We start from the raw sequence: 13,704 nt of genomic DNA, 5'->3' as shown, positions 1-13,704 counted from the left end.
CTAATTATGAAATATAATTAAATTCTCTCGAGACAGTGCCATTTTCTTTAGATCCTGAAACTATAATTAAAATCTATGAAGTAATATTAGAATTTATTTATTAAAATATTTATTAAATTAAACGAGTTATATCAAGATATTACTCATTATATAAACTAGTGATCATACATGTTCACTGCACAAGGTCGCATTTAAAAAGAAAAGAAAATAAAATTTAAATAAATGACAATATAAATTGTAATAAAAATCTATCAACCCATATTAAAATATTTTTTATTCAAAAACAAAAAATAAATTAATTTTGAGAAATAGAATAAAAAAAAAGCCACAACTAATTATCAGAGCCAGGTTTCGATCCTGGGACCTGTGGGTTATGGGCCCACCACGCTTCCGCTGCGCCACTCTGATGCTTTGAATAATTATTGTTCTATAGTTAACTATAATTAAATTATCTTAAGACAATGTCCTTTTCAATAAATTATGAAATTAGAATTGCATGAACCAGACCATATAACTGTTAAAGTGCAAAAAATAGAAAAATAAAAGATAAAACTGAACAAAAACAGAAAAATAAGCCGCGTGAGAAACACATCGTAGCCTAGGATGTATCTCAACCCTACCCAAGGAGACCGGACCACCAATTCCACCCCCTCCAATATGGTATTGTTTTTACCAATTAAATTTTTTTTGACACTCAAGAAAACGCTCCCGTCGTACTTTCTCCCAATCTCGTTTTCTTTAGAAACAATATAAACCCTAGAAATGAATACGAATACGGCATACATTCAGAATGAGAACTTTTTCATGGCCAAACAGATTGACCGTGCTGGATGCTACGAGGATATGTTATACTCAAGGTTCTAAAAGGCGGTTATCGAGTACGTGGCGGTTTGGGACCGCCACACGATAAATCGGCGCGGCGGTGATTTATCGGAGATAAATCAGAAATATATCGGTTTTTAAATTTAGTGTAATATATTTCTAAAAAAATATTTGTAAATACTCAAAATATATATAAAAGAATATTTAAACATAATTCTATCCTATCATTCATATGTTATTATATAATTCTAATTACTCAATAAATAACAAAAATTTAAAAATAATAAGATCATAATATAATAAAAGATTCTTACGAAATACAAATACTACGCAAGTCTTTCGCATCAACAATTAATATAAACACAACAAAGCATAAATTGCGGGGTAATACTTGGTTTGGTTTTGGAAGTTGAAAAAATTGGAGAAAAACAAAAAATCAAAACATATTTCCATTTTAATTTAAATAAAAAAAAAAAAACCGATTTGTTACCCGATATATCGGTTTGACCCGCCAAAAAACCGCCGCAAACCGCCTCGCCGTAAAAAACCGATATTCCAAACCGCCTCAACAAAATCGTAAAGGTGTATAACCGATACCGATATGGCGGCCGATATATCGACTGCCACGACCGCTATTTAGAACACTGGTTATACTTCACGAATAACTTTACATAAAATTTGTCATTTGAGTTATATATTTTTTGGAGTCATTTAATATACATCAATAACTTAACACAATTATTACTAGATATTTGATGAATAAAATAGTTACTGCAAATGGAGAATTATAAAACTGTTGACAAAATTATAAGCAAAACAATACAATCAATTTTCAATAATGTAAAGAATAATTAAGAAAATTGATGGGCACTTGGGGCAACCAGTAACTCATACATAAAAGGGAGAACAAAAATAGTCGTTGGATTAGACGACGACAATGCGCCTGATCCTTTCGTACATAATACATGTATCTCTTCCTTTTCTCAGTTATTGTGGATTTTTCACTTGCTCTATAGATTTTATTTACTTCAAATTAAGTCTTGTTCGTGTTGAATTTTCCAACATCTAACTCCAGAAGGCCATGTGTTCATCAACGAAGGTGAAAACAAATTTTACATTCACCGGGCCTGAGAATTTGAAAATCCGAATAGACAAAATTTGTCTAGCTGAGCATAGCCATGGCACTACCAGTTACTTCTATAATCGGTTTACTAAGTATAAATTTTTTATGAACAATTCATTAACTATTATTATTAGTTCGTTTTTTCTTTTGGCTTAAAGATATGATTTATGCTTGATCAGGACTCAATAAGCGATTGGCTCAAAGCTCAAAACATTAGGATTCGAGCCCAAAATAGCACAGTCTGGATATTGAAAGGAATACTCTACTATCTCTTCCACACGCACGTATCTAAAATACTCAACATGATTGTAGAGAAATGCAACCTCACCAAAACAATGCTCTTGGCTAACTTCATAAACAAGCCATCACATTATCGAGCTCAACTTTTCGATTCTATTATGATTGGCCAGACCAATTGTTACTCTTTCGCAGATTGGATATCTTGGTGCACATTTTGGGTTATTAGAAGATCCGATGAATTTGTTCAATAAGCCGAAGAACTTGCCTCGAACGGTACAGATTCTCCCGGATGATGGGACACCTTGTGCGTGGTTGTATTTGTTGCAGGCTTCTGGTTTGCCCAATCAAAATGCTATATACATATCAAACTGCTAGGTTTTTTTTTTTACATCTTATAGGCGTTAGGTATTCTTCCGTGCAACAACATGATAATAAAGTTTATAATTCCATCACAAGATCAAATATGAGGGGCAAAACATTAGATACCTTAACTTGGTATTTTAATGTTGTAAATATTCTTTCAGAGTACATATATCATTACATGACCAATGATTTTTACCTTAGAGAATTAATGCCATGTACTACCATTTATGTCCAAACTACTCATATTGTGTTTGATCTCCCATCTCTCGAAACAATGAACAAAATTGGTAATCGGCAACGTTGGTAAAATTAATTACGAAAATGACATCTTCTTACAACTCATTTGTTTACATCTCCAAAAAGGTTGTGGTCAAAACCTTTATGCCGGAATTATAGTGATCAAGTTTTGGAGACAATCCTTGATTCCCAGCTCCAAGTTGTTCATTTCTCCATGTTGTTCAATGAAGATATTGTATCATTAACTGCATCTACAATCTTTGCCAACACCACATACGGCAAGAGAATCGAACCGAGAGTCCAAATAGCATATGAACATACAAAAAAAAAATACTTCGTTAGTTATTTGAATTAGAAAGCTACTCGGGTAGACTTAATATACATACATTATCCTATTAGTTACTTTTAACCTGTATAAAGTAAGTTGGATAACTCTTTCCCTTACCATGCCGTTGAGAGAAGAAAATGATTTGCAATTCGAAATTAAATAGATTAGCCAATGGATTTGCTAAAACCATTCTCTCTTCATGCATCTCCCATCTCTCCCTATTATTTAAAGTATCTAATAGCAACAACAAGCTCGAAAGTACTTTATGAGATCATCGAGCTTGACTTCAGCTTCTAACTTGATTGGATCTTTATTACCAACAAAGAGGATGCATTTTTTATAACCAAATGAAATGTGTATACCAAAAGTCAGATGACAAAACTAATTCAATGGGGAAACAATCCAGTTGATGAATAAGTTTAGACTTTCTCCATTGTCTTTTATTCATCCGCTTTTTCTCGACTAAGTTGCTTTACTAGTAGCTAGAGATTCGACAATACATAAGAAGCTGTACAATTTTGTGATTCAAATTCTAACGACATCTCAAATTCTCCATATTTTACATTTTAACATATCAGACATAGAATAATATACCCTTGGTGTTATTATAACTAAGATCAAATTGATTCAAACATAACAGACTAAAGAGTATACAGATGTTAGATTGTCTGAGGAAAACGAGAACTTTCTCGAAGTTCAGTTGAATTAACCCTCTGCTTAATGATACAAGGTACAATATTTAAATTGTGATATGTCCTACAAAAACTTTACAGACATAATATAATGCCAGATAACCAAAATATATAGCTTATAAATAATTGTAGAATGCAATATCATCGTTTTTATATTAGCTAATAATATGATTACCTCAGCTCCAGTGGGCTTGGAACTCTACGTAACAATTCCTATCCAGAGAATACAGTCTCTAGCGGCACCATCCAACAACTTTTGAACTTAACCCAAGTTATATTCGCCAAACTCCGTCTCACTTTTCTTCACTACGTCACGAACGAAAATTGCATTTACATTCATATTCACACTATATTCACATTAGTATGTGTACATATAGAACTTATTGACACTTAATTTGTATCTAGGGAATCATGACACGTAGTTGCTAGACGTCAATCATGATTCACTGGGCATTAACTCATATGATTGGCGATGAAGATTAAAATATGTTTTAATATTAATAGGGACAATTGGGACGAGTAAGTGATCGAATAAATAGTTTTTCGAATCACAAAGAGTTGTGGGCCGACATCTAGCTTACACTTGAACCATTGAGGGTCACAGTTCTTGAGGAGAGAATTCCTTAATTTGGTGAAATAAGATTAATTAGTTGATCCTAGCTAAATCGGAGTTCAATATGATTGAATCTACAATTCGTAATAGTTAATTAGGAATCTAACAACTTTTTAACTTCATCCAAGTTATATTCGCCAAACTCGGTCTCACTTTTCTTCACTACGTCACAAAAGAAAATTGCATTTACATTCATATTCACACTATATTCACATTATTAGATATATCTGTTGTATTAAATATAAATTAAGTACTAACTTCTGAAGGAATAACTATTGTCAAAATAATCAAAAGAAAAAAAGTGAAAAAAGTTACTTAGTATGAGACAGGCAGATTGAAGTATGCTGTGGGAGCCATCAACCAAAGCTAAGAGAAATTTGGAGGTCTTCTTCTCTTGCTCTTTGAGCCATTCCTTCGGTTCTAATAAACCACATTTAAGAAGCAAATAATGAGAAAATGCAGTTGCAATTAGGACATATTGAAACGAATGAGATGAGTAGAAATTTCGATTCAGAATGCGGAGGTGAGCGGGGGATTGAATAGAGAAGGGATGAAGGGAGTGATGATTGATGAGAGCAAAACAGTCGCGTTTTGGCGGGAGATTGTGTTTATTTTGTAGGATAAGCTATGGATTTTGTAGGTGACGAACAAACCAATTTTTGATTGTGGTCTTTCCATATTTACATGGAAGTAATCTATTTTTGTGATTACTGAAATTATATTATTGGCAAGATTTATCTATTGTCCAATTTTATTATGTGTACATATAGAACTTATTGACACTTAATTTGTATCTAGGGAATCATGACACGTAATTTGCTAGACGTCAAATATGATTCACTGGGCATTAACAGATATGATTGGCGATGAAGATTAAAATATGTTTTAATTTTAATCAGAACAATTGGGACGAGTAAGTAATCGAATAAATAGTTATTCGAATCAGAAAAAGTTGTGGGGCCACATCTAGCTTACGCCTAAACCATTAAGGGTCACAATTCTTGTGGAGAGGATTCCTTAATATGGTGAAATAAGATTAATTAGTTGATCCTAGCTAAATCGGAGTTCAATATGATTGAATCTACAATTCGTAATAGTTATTTAGGAATCTAACCACTTTTGAACTTCATCCAAGTTATATTCGCCAAACTCGGTCTCACTTTTCTTCACTACGTCACAAAAGAAAATTGCATTCACATTCATATTCACACTATATTCACATTATTAGATGTATCTGTTGTATTAAATATAAATTAAGTACTAACTTCTGAACGAATAACTATTTTCAAAATAATCAAAAGGAAAAAAGCGAAAAAAGTTACTTAGTATGAGATAGGCAGATTGAAGTATGCTGTGGGAGCCATCAACCAAAGCTAAGAGAAATTTGGAGGTCTTCTTCACATGCTCTTTGAGCCATTCCTTCGGTCCTAATAAACCACATTTAAGAAGCAAATAATGAGAAAATGCAGTTGCAGTTAGGACATATTGAAACAAATGAGATGAGTAGAAATTTCGATTCAAATTGCGAAGGTAAGCGGGGGATGGATGAGAGAAGGGATGAAGGGAGTGATGATTGACGAGAGCAAAACAGTCGCGTTTTGGCCGGAGATTGTGTTTATTTTGTAGGATAATCTGTGGATTTTAGAGTAGGTGACGAAGAAACCAATTTGTGATTGTGGTATTTCCATATTTACATGGAAGCAATCTATTTTTTTTTATTAACGAAATTATATTATTGGCAAGATTTATCGATTGTCCCATTTTATTATGTGTACATATAGAACTTATTGACACTTAAATTGTATCTAGGGAATCATGACACGTAGTTGCTGGACGTCAATCATGATTCACTGGCCATTAACTGATATGATTGGCGATGAACACTAAAATATGTTTTAATCTTAATCGGGACAATTGGGACGAGTAAGTAATCGAATAAATACTTATTCGAATCAGAAAGAGTTGTGGGCTCACATCTAGCTTACACCTGAACTATTGAGGGTCACTGTTATTGTGGAGAGGATTCCTTAATATGGTGAAATAAGATTAATTAGATGATCCTATCTAAAGCGAAGTTCAATATGATTGAATCTACAATTCGTAATAGTTAATTATGAAATAGAAGAATAAGAGGAAATTTAACGATTTCAAGTGAACTTTTTAAATTTGAAAGTTTCCCAATTGGCAGGCACCACTGAAATAGAAGTTTCCAAAAGTAGAAATTTGAAAAATGTGTTGGCGTTGTTGGGAATCGGACACGTGTACGTAGCGGAAAACAAAAATTTTATGCGATTTAAACAAATTTAAAACACACAAATTCATACCCAATAATTGAAATCAATTAATTGCGTACCTTTGCGCTTCCTGCGAAATTAAAAACAACATACATGTTTAATTACTTAACCGAAATTAAATCAATTAGCATGCTCGCTTTTAAATAAAATAATCATGCTCGCAATAATAAAACCAATTTCATGTAGTCACATAAAATCATACAAGTTTCATACTAGAACGATCATATGTATTCAATTTAAATAGAACCGAATCTATCGACATTGGATTCAAAGTTTTACCTCTTGAAGCGTGAAGTAAGCACACTAAGCAAAGCTAGATTGCCACGGAAACCAATCTGTGCAATCCAAGGCAGCAACAGCGATGCAGCAGCGGCGATGATCCGAGCTGCGGCGGCGCGTGTGGTTCACACGCTGTCTTCGGGCGGCGCGTGGAGGCGCATGTGGCTTCGGCTCGGTCGATGCTCCTCGATTCTTCGATCCTAGATCTTCCTCCTCTCGGATTTCACCTCGTATACTTCGATCTACTAGATACGTGGCACTAGACACGTAATAGTTAGAAAAATGGAAGAATAGAAAGAAGGAAAGAAATACCAAAAGGATCGGCCAATGAAATCTCGGGTTGCCTCCCGAGAAGCGCTAAGTTTACAGTCTTCAGCCGGACTTTGTCTGCTTCTTTGTTCAAGCTAACGTGACCGAAGTCACTTGGCGATTGAAGTCCCCTCCCCGGTAATGCTTGAGGCATTACCCATTGACTTAGAAAGATTTTTCGGTTTCGGGATCCAATAACTCGACTGCGCCGTGCGGAAATACTTCGAGTATAGTAAACGGTCCGGACCATCTTGACTTGAGTTTTCCCGGAAACAACTTTAGACGGGAGTTGTAGAGGAGTACCAGTTGCCCCTTTTGAAATTCTCGATGCAATATCTTGTTATCGTGCCAACGCTTGGTTTTTTCCTTGTATACACGATTGCTTTCATAAGCATTCAATCTCAATTCATCGAGCTCGTTGAGTTGCATCATTCGTTTCTCCTTGCTTGCTTCAAGATCGAAATTCAGCTACTTAATTACCCAATACGCATTATGCTCCAATTCAACCGGTAGATGACACGCCTTGCCATAAATCAATCGAAACGGTGTCATCCCAAGTGGAGTTTTGTAAGCTGTACGATATGCCCAAAGTGCATCGTCTAATTTTCTTGACCAATCCTTCCGGGTAGGACTCACAACTTTTTCGAGAATGTTTTTGATTTCACGATTCGTGACCTCGGCTTGCCCGTTCGTCTGAGGGTGGTAGGCTAATGCGACCTTGTGCTTTACACCATATTTGGCCAAGAGTGCTTCGAATTGTTTATTGCAAAAGTGAGTGCCTCCATCACTAATAATGGCTCGTGGTGTTCCAAAGCGAGTGAAAATCTGTCTTTTCAAGAAAACATAAACCACTGCAGAATCATTAATAGGAAAGGCGGCCGCCTCAACCCATTTAGATACATAATCGACGGCCACTAAAATGTATACGTTGTTGAATGATGGTACAAAAGGCCCCATAAAATCTATTCCCCATACATCGAAGGGCTCTACTTCGATCATTGTATTTAATGGGAGTTCGTGCCTCCTAGAAATATTACCAACTCGTTGGCATCTATCACAACTTGAAACGAAATTACACCAATCTTTAAACAGAGTTGGCCAAAAGAAACCTGATTGAAGTACTTTTCTCGCCGTGCGCTCACCTCCATAATACCCCGCATAGTCCGAGCCATGGCAATGAAAAAGTATATCTCCTTGCTCGCTTTTCGGTACACATCTTCGAATGACTAAATCTCTGCATTGTCTAAACAAAAAGGGTTCTTCCCAAAAGTAGAAATTCACATCGTATAAAAATTGTTTTTGTTGATGAAAAGTGAGCTCAGGTGGAAGTACATGGCTAACTAAATAATTCACAAAATCCGCATACCATGGTACTTCTTGATTATCAATAACATGCAATTGTTCATCCGGATTGTTTTCATTAATGCAAATTGGATCTTTTAATTCCGTTTCTAGCCTAGATAAATGATCGGCTACTTGGTTTTCGCTACCCTTACGGTCACGAATTTCCAAATCAAACTCTTGCAACAGTAAGACCCACCTAATGAGTCTAGGTTTTGCTTCTTTTTTTATTTCAAATATTTTAAAGCCGAGTGATCCGTAAAGACAATGACTTTTGCGCCTATAAGATATGATCTAAATTTTTCAAATGCAAAAACAACTGCCAGCAACTCTTTTTCAGTGGTGGTATAGTTTAATTGCCCCTCGTTTAGAGTTTTACTAGCATAGTAAATTGAATGAAAAAATTTATTCTTTCTTCGACCCAACACGGCACCTACCGCATAATCACTGGCATCACACATAAGTTCAAAGGGTTCATTCCAATCAGGCACAACAATAATAGGAGCAGTTATTAACCTTGTTTTCAAGTCGTCGAAGGCTTTGAGGCATTCGTCATTGAAGTCAAATTTGACGTCCTTCTCCAACAAATTGCACAATGGTTTGGCAACCTTAGAAAAATCCTTGATGAACCGCCTATAGAATCCCGCATGTCCCAAAAAACTTCGAATCCCCTTTACGGAAATTGGTGGCGGTAATTTGTCGATTGTCTCGATTTTTGCTCGATCGACTTCTAACCCTTTCCTTGACACCTTGTGTCCTAGCACAATCCCTTCTTGAACCATAGAGTGACACTTTTCCCAGTTGAGCACCAAATTTGTCTCTTCACACCTGCAGAGAACCTTAGCCAGTATTTGGAGACAAGTGTCATATGTATCACCGAAAACAGAAAAATCGTCCATAAAAATTTCAAGACCACATTCAACCATGTCTGTAAAAATTGCCATCATATAACGTTGAAAAGTAGCAGGAGCATTGCACAAACCAAAAGGCATACGTCTAAAGGCAAAATTACCAAAAGGACAAGTAAAAGTGGTTTTGTCTTGATCCTCGGTAGCTATGGCGATTTGGTTATAACCGGAATACCCATCTAAAAAAAAATAAAAGTCTTGACAAGCTAGCCTATCAAGCATTTGATCAATAAAGGGCAAGGGAAAGTGGTTTTTTCGAGTGGCTTTATTCAATTTTCTATAATCCATGCAAATTCGCCAACCCGTTACTATCCTAGAAGGGATTAATTCATTTTTTTCGTTTTTATAACACTCATCCCCCCTTTCTTAGGTACACATTGTACCGGACTAACCCACGCACTATCAGAAATATAATGCCTGCGTCTAACCACTTGATAATTTCTTTCTTCACAACTTCCTTCATGATGGGGTTCAATCGCCTCTGCTGTTCCACTGAAGATTTATGGCTCTCCTCCAATATGATCTTGTGCATGCAAAAAGTTGGACTTACGCCCTTGATGTCGGAAATAGTCCATCCAAGTGCTAGCTTGTGCTCTCGCAACATCCAAAAGTCTCTTTTCCTGCAGACCTGTCAAAGATGAAGAAATAATAACATGTAAGGTATCATGAGCTCCAAGATACATATATTTTAAATGAGACGGTAAAACTTTAAGCTCAAGTTTCGGAGGTACAATCACCGTAGGCTTAAAAGTGACAGATAACGGGAGCTCCGTTTCCAAACTTTCAAAGCGTGGTCTTGACAGCGGCTTTGCCGAATCCATCCAACATAATTGTTCCGTCACTGCTTCTTCCTCAACTGATGTTCCTACAATCAAAGATGCTTCCAGCGGATCCGCAATTAAAGGTTCAATAAAATCAAAATTTAATTGATCTAACACATCAAAAGAAAAACACTCGTCACCCTCTTGAGGGTGCTTCATTGTACGGTAAACATCAAATTTAATCGTTTCATCCCCCAAAGACATAGATAAAATTCCATTATACACATCAATTATAGTTCTACCCGTTCTCAAAAAATTTCTTCCCAAAATCAAAGGAATTTCTTTATCTTCTTCCATATCAAGAACTACAAAATCTGCAGGAAAGATGAATTTATCTACTTTAACTAACACATCCTCTACTATTCCCTTTGCGTATATGAGTGATCTATCGGCTAACTGTAAAGCACATATACCAATTTTATATGTCCTAATCCCAAACTTTGAAAAACTGAGAAAGTCATGAGATTAATGCTCGCTCCTAAATCTATTAGAGATTTTGCAAAGAACTTACCTCCGATAGCGACTGGAATCGTAAACTTACCCGGGTCTCCAAGCTTTGGTGGAATTGGGCGAGTAAGAATGGCACTATATTGTTCGGTTAAGACTATCATCTCATGGTCACCGGATTTCCGTTTCTTCGATACCATGTCTTTCAAAAATTTTACCCAATGAGGCATTAGTTCAAGTGCTCGAGTAAAAAGAATATTAATATGTAATTCATTCAATTGCTCAAGAAAGCTTTTGTAATACGACTCATTCTTCGCCTTTATCTGGCGTTGATGATAAGGTACCTGTGGGGTCGGCTTAGGCGCAACGACCCTTTTTTCACCTGGTGGATCTGTCAGAGTCTCAACTTCTTTTTCTTGTTGCTCCCCTCCATCCTTGCTTGTTGCCTCCTTTGTAACTTCTTCCAATTGTCTCCCATTTCTCAAGCTTACGGCCTTGCATTGCTCGTTGACGCCCTTTCGAGGATCCTATGTATTTGACGGTAACGTACCGGCTGGCCTCGCGTTTAGTTGGGTTGCAAATTGACCCATCTGTGTTTCCAAATTTCGGATGGATGCTTGGGTGGACGTCATAAATTGGGCCAAGATATTTGCGAGGTCTCAACCTTGAGGTGGATCTTGAGGCGAATTTTGGAATCCAGGAGTTGGCCGTGAATAATTAGGAGGTTGACCTTGAGGTGGTGCTTGCCTTTGTCCTTGCTGATTTCCTCCCCACCCAAAGTTAGGGTGATATTTCCATCCCGGGTTATAAGTGTTGGAGTACGGGTTCCTCTGTTGTCGGTTGATGTCATGCACATAATTTAGAGACTCTGTTTCTTCTACGCATTGGTCGGGAGCTTGGACTGCATGGACTTGCTGAGTCTGCAAAGCCGCTACTTGCTTTGATAGCTTCTCTAACTGGGCCGTGATTGCAGTGACCGCGTCTAACTCCAAAATTCCTCCCGTTTTAATGGCTCTGCTATTTGACCGATCCGATGCCCGCATGTATTTATTTCTAGCGATTCGCTCCAAAAGTTTGTATGCTTCATCGTAGGTCAAACTCATGAACATTCCTCCAGCTGCAAAGTCGAGCACGGTCCTCGAGTTGTCTTGCAATCCATCGTAAAATATTTGCAGTTGGCGCCACTCTTGAAGTCCGTGATTCGGGCACCTCCTTATTAACTGCTTGAACCGCTCCCACGTCTCGAATAATGCTTCACCGGCTTCTTGTATGAAGTTTTGTATTTCTCTCCGGATTCTCTTAGTTTTTGTTGGGGAGTTGTATGTGTTCATGAAAAGTTGTGCTAGCTGGGACCAAGACGAGATGGAGTGCGGTTCGCGAGTTTGTAACCATTCTCGGGCTGCTCCTTCTAAGGAGTGCTTGAACACGCGGAGTTGCAGTGCTTCGGGTGAAACTCCGTTCATCTTGTGCGAATCACACGTTTCGAGAAAGTTGACCAAGTGGAGATGTGGATCTTCATGAGCCAATCCGCTGAATAACCCATTGTTTTGGAGCATAATGAGGAGTCTCGCTCGAATTTCGAAATTGTTGGCTTCAATGGGGGGTTGCTGGATGCTTGATTGAAACCCATTGAGTGTTGGAACGGTGTACTCATGCAATGCTCGTTGACGAGGTGGTGGATTAATTAGCTGGCGTTGCTCTTGCTCATTGACGATTTCTCCCGCCGCATTCGGTAGGCGCCCTTGGTCATCTCCCCCACGATTAATCTCTTCTTCCATCGTTGCGGGAGCGTTTTGAGCTAACCGTTGATTTCTCCTGGCTTGCCTAAACGTTCGCTCAATTTCGGGATCGAGAGGTAGCAAGTTCGTGTCGTGTCCTCTTCGCATAAAAAGAACCTAAAACAAAATAATAAAAATAAAATAAGCAAATAAATAATTAAATAAAATAAATAAAACGGCTGGAGTAAGAAAAATCGCTCAAATTTAATATTAGGATAAATAAATAATTTAGCCGTATTCCCCGGCAACGGTGCCAAAAACTAGTTGGGCTAAATACCTAACACGCAAGTGCACGTCTCGCAAACAAGTAGTAAAAGTGGACTCGTGAGAGTCGGATGTCGATCCCACAGGGAATACTCAAATTATCTAATCCTAAGTACCAAATTCTAACAATTATGATTTTTATTCAGCATAAGCAAGGTTGTCAAATTCAATCAACTAAATAATAAATCTAATTATGAAAGAAAATAAACACGAGAATATATCAATAAAAACGGATCTAGGATTTTATCTTCCCCCTATGCGATAATTCATCACCAATTAATCCTCTATCATGCAAGTTACGATTCCCGATTATTAACCCGAGACACTCAATTAGTCATAACCCGCTGTCGCGTGTGTTATGGGTCTATTATTCATAAACGATTCACTATATGTCTATGAAAACCAATTATGAATAAAGCATTAAATAACAAGTCTTGAAAACGGCTACCTAAGGTATTATCTATATGTCTACGATAATACATGCAATTAACACACTCATCCGGTGAAAACTACTCGAAGGCTCTTCTATCCTTGTTCTAATTATTAAAACGACCTGTCAATCAATAACATATAGCAACATAAATTAGCTACGTTCATGCGCTAAATAAGATCAAATAGAAGAAATAATCAAAGAATTTAAACTTGCATAATATTAGAAAAATAGGTTCGAATCACCACATAGGGTTCCAACAAAATCCTAGATTAAAAACTTAGCTACTCATGTTCTCTACGAAAAGCATAATAAAAATACGAAAAATCATGAAAGTTATGAATAAAAGTAAAGGGAGAACTATGATGAAGATTCGTCAAGTCTTCGTCTTCGTTGCTCCATTATCTTGCTCTTA

General features: G+C 36.8%; 1 non-coding gene and 1 pseudogene across 1 annotated transcript; both read right to left on the bottom strand.

The window, feature by feature from the left end:
- Positions 1-336: 336 nt before the first annotated feature.
- Positions 337-408, bottom strand: TRNAM-CAU (transfer RNA methionine (anticodon CAU)). The gene has a single exon. It is a non-coding gene; the product is annotated as a tRNA-Met (tRNA).
- A 2,750-nt stretch (positions 409-3,158) lies between these two features.
- On the bottom strand, positions 3,159-5,096 carry LOC148772304 (uncharacterized; annotated as a pseudogene).
- Positions 5,097-13,704: the final 8,608 nt, after the last annotated feature.

The sequence above is a fragment of the Erythranthe guttata genome, chromosome 2 (genome assembly GCF_056151865.1).
Source record: "Erythranthe guttata isolate IM_541 chromosome 2, IM_541, whole genome shotgun sequence".
In the NCBI taxonomy this organism is placed as follows: domain Eukaryota; kingdom Viridiplantae; phylum Streptophyta; class Magnoliopsida; order Lamiales; family Phrymaceae; genus Erythranthe; species Erythranthe guttata.
Note: the sequence above shows the minus strand (reverse complement) of the source record. Positions and strands in the feature narration are given on the sequence as shown.